This window comes from Anolis sagrei, chromosome 6 (assembly GCF_037176765.1).
Source record: "Anolis sagrei isolate rAnoSag1 chromosome 6, rAnoSag1.mat, whole genome shotgun sequence".
Lineage (NCBI taxonomy): Eukaryota > Metazoa > Chordata > Lepidosauria > Squamata > Dactyloidae > Anolis > Anolis sagrei.
The window spans coordinates 97361681-97374294 of NC_090026.1; positions in this window are offsets into that span (position 1 = coordinate 97361681).

Here is a 12614-nt window from a genome sequence, read left to right on the forward strand (position 1 = left end):
TGCCAAGCAACCTCCTTTCCAGCATTGCCATTGACCACCATTTACCCTGCTGCAATTTATTTCCACCCCCACGACTGCTCACAGAGCAGAATCTTGGATGCCTGCCTCTTTTAGCAATGAGAATGTCAAACCACTTGTGGAAGAGTCCATTACATAAACAGTTTGAGCCTTTAAAAATCCTGGTTCTTTTCTTGCCTGAATTTTTAGGAATGGAAATGCAACTTTCATGTGAATACATTTAATATTAAGGAATTAAGAAAACATCTCATGAAAAGCAATGTGGTGTAGTGGTCATGGTGAGAGAATAGGTTATTACTTGGCTATCTAGATTCTAGTTCATACTGAATAAAAAACCAATTAGGTGAACCAGATTATTTTTTCTCTGCCATGAAAGACAAAGAGAACTGGTGGATGGTGTGTCATGTACACTACCTTGTGATCACTCAAGGAAAGGGGCCAATAGAAATGTAAATCATGGATGATGTTGATGATTTTGACAAGATAGCTGCAGGAGAGTGCCTCCATTAAAACTACAGAAGAATACAGTTACACAGAGCAGTGCCAGGCATCGCCAGCTGGGTTTCCTGCAGATGTGTTGGAATGAAACTCTCGTTGCTCCAGATAGTAGCTCAAAAGCAAACAAGACAAACAAATGTAAAGGAATTTGTCTACAAAAATATGGGCACCAACTCAGCAGGCAGTCTTTCAGGATTCCTCCCATGCCAATTCAGCAAAAATGTGACCAAAAATGGAGGCAGCCCAGCAGATTCCAGATGAATCCAGTTCCTAAAGGATTAGTCAAGTGCAAGAATCCCAGCCTATGGAAGATCACACTATCAACATGTTAAAACAATCAAACCAGCCAACAAAAGCAGCCACAGAAGTATGCACAGTGTGTATTCATGTCCCTTTTAAAACATAATATTTCCTTAACCCTCCTATCTTTCCTAGCCACAGCCTTCTTTTTCCAAGAATAAATGACTAAAGCTTATGGCTTAGTCAAATGAGACAATCAAAATATGAATGTAAGTTGGCATTGGGTCACCACCATTCATGAACCACCGCATGTGTTGGTGATGATTGAACAAACAGGATCAGATCTTTTATTAGTTGAAAATTCAGAATTGCTACATCAGGATAAACTACAAACCGCTAACCATGGTAGGACTAGAATTTTATGGCAATAGGGTTTGGTTTCAGAGAACAGTTACCCATGTTCCATTTAAGAGCCACTAAAACCACCATAAAGCCAGCAGTTCAATAATATAGTTTATGACTATTGTGTAGCAGTAAAAACGTTGCAATTAAAAAGAGGCATAGTACAACAGTGTAACTTAATATGTGATATCCATTTATCTGCACCAGGATCTGCATCTCTCAGAACATGCAAACATTATTTCTTTGGATTACAACTCACAGAGGACCTCATCACATTTATGAGGTCCAGTATCATGAACAGCCTTTGACTGTGCGGATCATAATAAATTGTGGCAAGTTCTTGGTGGGATGGGCATACCAAGCCACCCTTTCTCTCTCCTGAGGAATCTGTACAAGGACCAAGTAGCAACAGTAAGAACTGACCACGGAACAACAGACTGGTTCAAGATTGGGAAATGCGTACGGCAAGGTTGCATACTCTCACCCAACCTTTTTAACTTGTATGCAGAACACATCATGCGATGTGCGGGGCTTGATGAATGCAAGGCTGGGGTGAAAATTGCTGGAAGAAACATTAACAACCTCAGATATGCAGATGACACCACTCTGATGGCCGAAAGCGAGGAGGAGCTGAAGAGCCTTCTAATCAAGGTGAAAGAAGAAAGTGCAAAAGCTGGGCTGCAGCTAAACATCAAAAAACCAAGATTATGGCAACAAGAGTGATTGACAACTGGGAAATAGAGGGAGAAAATGTGGAGGCCGTGACAGACTTTGTATTTCTAGGTGCAAAAATTACTGCAGATGCAGACTGTGACCAGGAAATCAGAAGACGCTTACTTCTTGGGAGGAGAGCAATGTCCAATCTCGATAAAATAGTAAAGAGTAGAGACATCACACTGGCAACAAAGATCCACATAGTCAAAGCAATGGTATTCCCTGTAGTAACCTACGGATGTGAGAGCTGGACCTTAGGGAAGGCTGAGCGAAGGAAGATAGATGCTTTTGAACTATGGTGTTGGAGGAAAGTTTTGAGATTGCCTTGGACTGCGAGAAGAACCAACCAGTCCATCCACCAGGAAATAAAGCCCTGCTGCTCATTGGAGGGAAGGATACTAGAGACAAAGTTGAAGTACTTTGGCCACATCATGAGGAGACAGCAAAGCCTAGAGAAGACAATTATGCTGGGGAAAGTGGAAGGTAAAAGGAAGAGGGGCCGACCAAGAACAAGATGGATGGATGGCATCCTTGAAGTGTCTGGACTGACCCTGAAGGGACTGGGGGTGGTGATGGCCGACAGGGACCTCTGGCGTGGGCTGGTCCATGAGGTCACGAAGAGTTGGAGACGACTGAATGAATGAACAACAACAAAAACAGTATCATGATTCACCAGCCTCCGTGGCAAATCTGGGTGGCAGCGGAGCAATCCATGCACCCTGGCTGCCAGCTTTTCTTTTCTTTTTTTATTGTATCGGAAGCAGACCAAGGGTACAGTTTGAAATGTATACCACGTGGGAAAGCTCTACCACTCCACCGAAACCCCATGGTTGCTAACAGAACATGTAGTGGCTTCTGTGTTGGTGGAACAGTGTCCCACCACACTGCTGTTCCAGTTCACCCACAGAACCCCACCAGAAATTGCCATGTGTTATATGATGGGAGGCATGGGTGAAGTGGGACAGAATCGTCCTAGGATGTTTCATTCTCTCCCATGTGATAAGGCTAAGAATTCTCCATCCAATATGGCCAGTTTCCTCCCAAGGCCTGATAGGCCTATTTATGGATACAAGTCTAAAGGGCAGGTATATGATGAGATGTGGGTGGCAGCTATATCTTCAGATAAATGATAAGGTATAAATTCCTGAACCTTCTCTAGAACCAGATTTAGTGAAACAGAATAAATAGACTTATTGAAATCAATAGGATTTAATAAATGAATCCAGAAGGTCTCATGGTAAAGCTATATTTGTTGCTGTTGTTATGTGCCCTCAAGTTGAAGTCAACCTATGTAGATATAAGTGCAAAAAGTAACATTTCACAGAAAAATTAGATCACTAAGTTAGTTGGAGAAAAGTTTGCTGAGTATTCTTTCACAGCACAGAGAACCATTCCACAATCAAGAACTGATCCGAGCATATCTTCCTTGTAAAACCGCAGAGTTAGAAGGAAGATTCACACCTAACACCTGTGCTTTATGAGTTAACACAAAATAATACTCTTGTATCCTGCTAAAATCTCAGTATTAAGCTCAGGCTTGTATATGAAGATGGCTGGACTTTATTTTAATGAAATCTGTCTCAGAGTAAAAAAAAAAGTACATTTCTTCAAATTCTGGGCTTATTTTGTATCACTGTCAAGATTCAGAGTACAGTAAAGAGGTGTAGTGGTAAATTTAGAAATTCACACTTTCATCATGATTGTCTCGTAGCCGCACTCCAAGGACAGTGTATAGCCCTACTCACAGGAGATTTGGAGGAGGGATGAATTTCTTTCAGGCTTTTAAAAAACAAATATAAAAGGATGGGACAAATAAAAAGAAGGAGGTGATCGGATATTCTACGTATTATTTTATGTAATTTATAGTCAAGAAAACTTGCATATTGGTTAAAAACCTCTATAATAAAGTGAGAACATCTAAAACAAATAATAAAATCTTGACAAATAACTAAGGTGCCTTAAAATTAATTTAAAAGTGCAATCCTAGGTTTTGTTAGCTAGAAGTAGATGCAACCAAACAGAGTAGTTCTTTTGACTGATCGAAATTCAGTTCATAAATTCATATCAGAATTATGCTCTCAACAGATGCCATGCTTCGACAAGACAGAGAGAAAAATGTGGTAGTTGTTGAAAAAATGCAGTTCCCATAAATTGTAATATAAATGCATAAGGAGGGGAACTCATGGAAGGTGATGAAGCATCTTTCAAACATTCAGGCTCTTTATTTTGAACAGTGAAATGCTAGCATGTTCCTTCTCCTCCATGCATTTTTCTCACTTTACAATACTTTGATCAAGTATGAATCTATCAACTACATTCAATTATTCTTTACTGTGATGCTATTTGTAACAGACTAATAACCTCACAACATAACACATTTGGTCTAATTCCGAAGAGATCTCTGTATGTTGTTACCATATCAATCCAGGAAAAAGTGAGAATAAAAGATCAAAGTAATACAGTAAACCAATAATTAGGAGTAGATTTTTTTGTTCCTCATCATTCCCCTCACCTTAGCCTTTTATAATGTAATAAGAATCACTTTCTTCAAACAGCCTCTGCATATTTGAGACTTTCTTTCAAATAGCTCTGTAATAATAAGTCATTGTCAAATAACAAAAAATGACCATATATGGCACAGCCATAAAATCAATCTGCTAATATAATAAACCGGATATGAGCATAATGCCAAATGGATACGTGCAATATTTTGCAATAATTTTTCATAGTTTTTGGAAACTTGTGCTTAGGATATATGTAAATTCTGTCACAGTGATAAAAAGCACACACAGTGAGGTATTCTACAAAGTCAGTATTGTTAAGTTTGCATCAAAGTGAGTGCTAGAGATTTTCATAACCAAAAACAGCCTTTAAAAGCTTGTGATCCACTATGAGTTATTGTGCTTCTTTCAGGATTCCCCACTGATTAAAAGGCCAAAATGAACACCCGTAGAAGGATCTTTATAAATACTGTGTATTGTCTGTTATGGAATATTTCAGAGTCCTCTTTTTCAAGCTAAGCAATAATTTTGAGTGCTGTCAGCAATGGAGCTAGTAGGTACAAAATTAAGGCATGGTCCCCTCCACAAAAATTCTTCCCCCAAATGAAATTTGCCTTCAGTCTACAAATTTTCAGCAATATAATAACTTAAAATTTCAGTTTAGCATTCACAAATAGTTTAGGCATCCAAAGGAAAGGTTCTGACAATGTCACCAAGAGAATGTGAATACAGTAAATAGAAGAGCTCTAGATGTGAATCATTTTTCAGTATTTCTCTCTAGACATTTTTAATTTAATGATTATTTTTATTAGAGAGCAGAATTTGGGGGGGGGGGGCTCAAAGAGCTCATTCTGCCCTCTCCTCATCCATAGCTATTATCTACACCTCGATTACAGTGCATCCAAATACAACATGTTCCAGAACTGTAGCAGAATTGCTTTTCAATATATTTTGATCCTGCTATTGGTTCTGTAAAGCAATATTGGTTCTGTGAATCCTGGTAAGATACTATATCAAACAAATCTGTACTTTGTTTTAGTGCTCAAATAGGAGTGGATATTGGGAAGCATAGGTGTGCTGTGGATTCAGATGAAACCCAAATTAAGTCCAATTGTGTCTGAGGAAGTAGGCTTAGGTCTACAAAAGATTATGCTAACAACTTCATTCCCTCAGTCTCTAAGCTGCTACAAGATCCCTTTGCATACTGGTATTCCAAACTAACACAGCTATGTCTGAATTTTTAATCAAATGGTTTCAAGTAGTTTTGAAAAGGATCCATGTTGAAGAGGGATTCATCCAAAGCATACTGAACACTCTTCTTAGCAGGGTGGACTCAGAGAGCCATCAAGCCATTGACCTTTTCCATCTAAAAATTTAACAATTTATACCCTGGCTTTATATATCAGGAGAATGTCAGACTGGAGATGAACGGAATGGAGAGGATGGGGTATAATTTGGTCTCTGATAGCTCCAACTCCTGATTATAGTTAATGGTTGTGCCAGGGCTTTCCAGTTCCAGTACTTTGGTCAAGGAACAGGAACACTGAAATAATATATTACAGGATTAGTTCAATATTCAGTGCTTTCTGCTAGCGCTTTCTTTTCTCAGAGAAGTTATGTTAAAAGAGTTTGTATAGTCTGTGAATCTGGAAGGGTGTAGTATGAGATGCTTGCTTGGAAAATCCTGGATGCCCAGCCTTCCAGCTCAGCCAACTGTATGCTACAGACTCATTACCTGCCTGTTGTATATTCTGTGATTTTGATGCCAATTGAGCAGAAAAGCAAAAAAGTATTGAACTGTTTTTCACTTACCATAACTCCCTAGTTTCTTGGTCTATCCTTCCGAAATTCGTTAGCTTTCTTGTCTAGAAATACACCTATGGCATATATCATTGTCATGCAAATTACTTCTATTCACAGATTTGTATAACATATTGACAGTGGCAAGCAAATAACTTTTTAGACACTTGAGAACTTCAAATATTCTAAAGTCTAATCCTATACTTCCAACATTGTACATATTTTTTTACCTAGATGTATCTGAAGAACAAAACCTGGGGAGATAATCACACACACACACATACACATACACCTCATGAATAAATCAAAGGCAGGTTATGAGTACAAGCGTATTGATTTTTATATGATCCATAGATATTAAGTCAAGAATCATTCCATGGAGTGGGGAAAGCACCAGCGTTGCTTCAGTAGACCAACTACACCTGGTCACTGCCATTTTACTGCCCAGACATTTAATAAACCAGAAGTGGTGTAATAGCACAGATAGTAGAGGAGGCTTGTGTTTGTTTTAGGTTCTCCCGAGAAAGACTGAGTTCTTGCCTTCCCCCACTTTAATCAGGGAAGGGATTGGTTATTTTTTTTTATAAGAATTAAAATCCAGTTCTTACACTTACTCGTAGATACGTTGACTCAGTTTTCCTGGTTGATATTTTTATTAAATTTTCTAGACTTCTATATGAGTATATACAATAGTACCTGGCCAATAGAGTGAACAGACATAATGCAAGCCATATGCTCAGACCTCTTTATTATGGCATACTGCCTTTCTGTTTAAATCAATATAATATAATGATTTCCAAGTGTGTCCATGTGCATGGAAATGAGCAAATGTACTTTTTATGTGAAGGAATGGGTCCCTTTTTTCCTCTTGTCTGACAATGACTAGACAAGGGGGCCACAGCACTGCTGGCATGCTTTTTGTAGAACAAGTTCTGGGTCATTTTTCAGCAAGCCCTTCTGATTCAGTTTTTTGAAAGCTTGCTTCCAACTTTGCTACAATGTTCAGTTTCCAATTAAACCCCATTTACAAAAAGATTGCAAGGTCTTTTCATCTGTGCTAATCCACCCCTTGCCACTCAGTGAAAGGTCACAGAGGAAGCAGACCTCAGCTCTGTTGCAACCTAGCCAACTTGGCAGAGGAGCTTGGCTGGGCCCCAGGTCTCCTTTACCCTTTGGATGAAGTGTATGTAGATGGATACATCTACATACACTGGGGAGAGAGCTCATGTTAATAAGCCTGGCTCATCATGCTGATTTTATGCCTAATTCATCAGGCACTTTCAAGTGTGATCAGATCATCAACAGTCCCACACTGAATTTTTTAGCTCCAGGCTTGCACATGTTATCTCTCCTGCCTGGCACTGGCTACAGAAGTTCAGTTGCCCGAGTATATTTAGCAAATAAAAGTGAATGCTACCTCCTACATCCAGTTGACATTGGGATGGTTCCTCTTTTTGCTCTTAAAATCATTTTAAGCTAGATGTTGACCATACCTTTCTAAAGGTGATATAAGGAATTCATACTTTATGCTAAAATTAAATTTAGATGATAAGGAATTCAGACTATATGCCAAAGTAGCAGGCAGCAAGTCAGTTCTGTAAATTTTGTTTTAGCTTAGAAAACATGAATTACAAATAGTTTCACTGACTTTGACCAGTGAACCAAATTAGATGGTCATGTAGTTGTAACTACCATCAAGATGATTTTGATATATGGCAACTCTATGAATGAGAGAACTCGAAATCATTTTATCATCCCCAACCCTGCTCAGGTCTTGCACACTCAAAGCTGTGGCATGGGGCTACTTCAATGCCACTGGAACATTCAAGCTCTTCCAAGGTTTAGCCTCAGTTTCATAGGAACTGACCAAGGTCAGAAGCCTTTTTTTGTGAATGATGTTCTCAAATTTGATAAAGGATTAATGTCTTCAAAATTCAGATGAAAACATGGAAACAAGTCTCTTCACTGACATGGAAGCCACAGACTGCCACTGTTGAATTGTAAGTTCAATTTGCACACAGGAGCCCCTTCCACACATCTGAATAAAATCTCACATTATCTGCTTTGAACTGGAATATATGGCAGTATAGACTCAGATAACCCAGTTCAAAGCAGATTTTGTGGGATTTTCTGCCTTAATATTCTGGGTAATATGGCTGTGTGGAAGGGCCCAAAGAGATCACATACTGGGCCTTTCCACATGTCTTGCCAGAATGAATTTAGTGAATTCATTCTGGCAGGATTATTATGACCCTCTGTCTTCAGAACTCGCTATACCATGGATAGGATTACTCCATGGCAGTGGTTCCTTGGAGTCTCAGAGGCAGCAGCCATCTCTCGTCCTTTAACTCAGGGGTGACAAATGTGTTCTAGACCATCCTATAGGCCCCAAACAAACCCACTGTTTTACTCAATAGTCTTCTCAAAATGGCAACAGGACATTACATCTTGTCACCCTGTTGACATTTTGAGAGGGACTGCAGAGGAAAATTTAGCTGCTTGAACAGGGTTCTGGGGTGAATGCAACTCTTTTCGTGGCTTCCATATCTTTGGGGGGATTTTTGTGTATGTCTGGAAGCAAAAATTGCCGAGAAAAACACTTCATGGAAATGTTTGGGAGGAGCTGAAGGACTTTGGGGTTCAAAGGCTCCATGTGGTCTGCAGGGCACATAGTGTTCAGCCCAGTCTTTAACATGATAGTAGTTCTTCAGTGTCTCAGTGTATTTCTTTCTCCTCATCTGTTACTGGATATCTTTAACTGGGGGTGACTAGGAAAAAAACAAGGACTTTCTGTATCCACAACAGGTGCCTCACTGCTAACCTTTGGTTTCTTTTGATGGGTGTTCCCTTATTGTTGGCTATTTTGACCCTGTTTTGATAGCAATGTACCAACAAGCAATGTGAAACTCTTGGTACATGCTTTCTTGGGAATATGGTGCAACTCACTAAGCCAGCTAGATCACTAAATATGAGTTCAGGGTCCTCTAAATAGACTGTAAATTTTGCAGCTAGCAAAACCATCATATTAAAAAATGAACTGAATTATGAACTGTCCCATTATATCTAGCTTTAAAAAATACATCAACTCCTAAGATAATGGAAAATTCCATAAATGTGAGTTTCACTGACCAGGTTCATGATTTTTCAATTATGCCTTTAAGTGTCAGTACATCTTAAGCTATCTTTATTTTATTGAACTGAAATCAGGTAGAGCAGAGTGCAGAACTGAGAGCAAAGCAGAATTATTTCTCTTTAGAAAGGAACCTATGAGAACAGTTGGATGCAGGATTTTTATTCTGAATTCTAAAATGGAAAGTTTTCTACCTTACTAGTTTCCCAGTTTCTATAGTCTGTGTAAAGTGTGCAAGGTTAGTCCCTTCATCACCTGTTTCCTTTCAACTGTCACAATTGCCTTACCTGATCAGAACTGATTTTGGAAGTTGGGTAGGGTCAGATCTGGTCAATACTTGGATGGGAGACCACTAAGAAATGTCAGAGTCTTTTGTTTTGGCTGGAAAAAAAACCCATCCTGAAACTCTAGAGAGCCACTGCCAGTCAGAATTAATGGTTCTTGGCTGGGCGGACCAATGGTTTGATTCAGCATATGGCAGTTTCTGTTTTCTCTTGCATCATATGAAATTAGTTGCCTGGTCATTTCTCATTTTCAAGAACAGAACACCTGGGTCTAAAAAAGGGCCATTGCGACCACACCCTACCCTCACCCCCACTCCATAGCAAATCTCACTCCTGTAGGTTTGTTGGGGGTGCAATTTGCTATTCTATTTTTTCAGTTTTAGGTGGGGACTTGAGGGAAGCAAAAGCAGCTATGAGACCTCATGTTCCTCCATGGTCAAACATTACTCTGTTTGCCTCAAAGGTACCAAATGATAACAATGATACCATATGACACTGCTACTATTCCTCTTAACCTTGTTCACCTCTATTGTCCCTTCTTACCTGGGGTGAGACAAAAAATAAGACCTTGCCTGCTATAGTAAGGTGAGAAAGAAGCATGGAAGCTCTGAAAAAACAACATAACTGTCTAACTATTGTTGTATTACACCACTCTCATTCAGTATTGTGAATGGTTGAGGATGATAGATTGTTGCATTGCAACAACAGCTGAAGACCCACTCGTTCCCCACTCGTTCCTCAATTAAAAGGACAAGAATATTGTGAATCAAAAATATCTGACTCTCCAAAACAATAGGGTAAGACTAAATTGAGACTGTCCTATTTTGGCCATATCATGAAAAGAAAAACACATACTTGTTGAAGAACAGGCTGGCTTCAGGCAGAGTAGATCAACTATTGACAATTGCTTTGTGTTAATACACATGATTGAAAACTATGCTAACAAAGGGAAACAACTGTATGCTGCCTTTATAGATCTTAGTGCAGCATTCGATACTGTAAATAGAGAGATGTTATGGATGAAATTAACTGATCTCAATATGGAACCCACACTGCTGGCACCGATCAAAGAACTTTACACAAACACCCACCTGAAAGTGCGATTTGGGATGCAAGGAGCCATGACTAACAGTGTTGAGACACATAAGGGGGTCAGACAAGGCTGCATATTAGCACCACTGTTATTTAGCTTATATGTAAATGACCTACCTGAACAGTTGAAGGACCCAGAGGTACATATGCCTCAGGTGTTCAAAACCCCTATTAACATCCTGTTATATGCTGATGACATGATATTACTGTCATATTCACAAGTCGGGCTACGTAGGTTACTGAGAAGATTTAATTCCTATTGTCATGAGAACTCCCTAATTATTAACAAATCGAAGTCAAAAATAATGGTATTTGGCAAACGACCCAATAGACATAGATGGCTTCTGGATGGTGAACCAATAGAGTAAGTTTGCACTTTTACATACCTAGGTGTCGTTTTCTCTGAGATTCCCACATCATCAAAGAAGTTCAGCCAGAGCGAGAGCATGGGCAAACCAACTGCTAAAATTAACAAACCATAGCCAACCAGGTTCCTTAGACGCGCTTCTTAAAGTATATAAGGCCAAGGTTACCCCCATGCTCCTGTATGGAGCGGAAGTCTGGGGCCTAAACCAGGTATCATTATTAAAGCAATCTCAAGCACAGCACCTACATAACTTTCTAGGAGTGGATAAAAGACCCCAGCTGCAGCAGTGAGAGCAGAAACAGGAGTATATACAGTTGATAGCTTATCCAAAATTAGGGCATATAAATATTGGATAAAACTAAATGCCATGGCAAATGATAGGCTACCAAAATTGTGCCTGTTAGAGCAGACCAAAAACCAACATCAGTCCTCTTGGCTAGTACAACTGACAAAATACATCAGGACTTGTGGACTTCCAATTCTATACCCAAATCTTCTAGAGGAATTAGATCCAAAAATGGTGGCACAACGAATACAGGATATAGAGGCTTAGAAAGACATTGCCACCCTTAGTAAAGCCGGCTCACTGAAATGGTTAAGTCGCTTTAAACATACTTTTCAAACAGCTGAATACCTAAAGACAGAAATGCCTAAACATCTAAGGAGGGTATTCACTAGAACCCGATTAGAACAGACAGTTACAATGGTTAAACATGGAAGGTTTAACCAAGTTCCATATAATGAACGTTTCTGTATGTGTGGGGCGACAGAGGTAGAGGATATTACACATGTACTGTTTAATTGTATTTTGTACAACAAAGAGAGAAATCAATACCTCGGACCATTCATCATACAGAAGACTCACTGGGATCCCCATATCAAAACTACATTCTTAATGGCTGGCCAGAATGCTAAGATAACACACCAAACAGCCCTTTTCCCTTTATAAAGCAATGCAGCTGAGAACTGTGTATCTGGAGGCGATTGGGGTAAACTGTAGGGGTGACGCAGATATCTGAAGTGGCTTGTGTAATAGCTGGTCTATTTTAACCTTCATTTTAACCTTCATTTTTAATGTTTGTGGTATGAAATTTTATCTTGTCATTTTAATGATGATATTTTTAGTTATCTTTTAACCTAATCAGGTTTGAATGTGTGTTGGTTCGCTGTTGTGGGGGTCTTGGGATGGTGACTGTTGTCTGTGCACGTTTCTGTTTTTGTTTTTAATGTTGATGCGGTCAATAGACTATTCAATAAACTTTGCTTGCTTGCTATCATGGAAAGGCACAACTCACTAGAAAATATTATGCTTGGTCAGGTAGAAGTTAATTAAAAAAAAAAACCTTTGTGATGGGTAAAATCAACCAAGGAAGCCTCAGCTCTGGATTTGCAAGACCTAAGTGGGGCTGGGGATGATAAAGTCACTTGGAGGTCTCTCATTCATCAGGTTGCCATAAGTCAAAATCATCTTGATGGTAGTTAGTTACAACAACTACAGGGCCATATAATTTGGTTCACTGGCCAAAATCAGTGAAACTATTTGAGAGATGAGGAACAGCACACTGAGC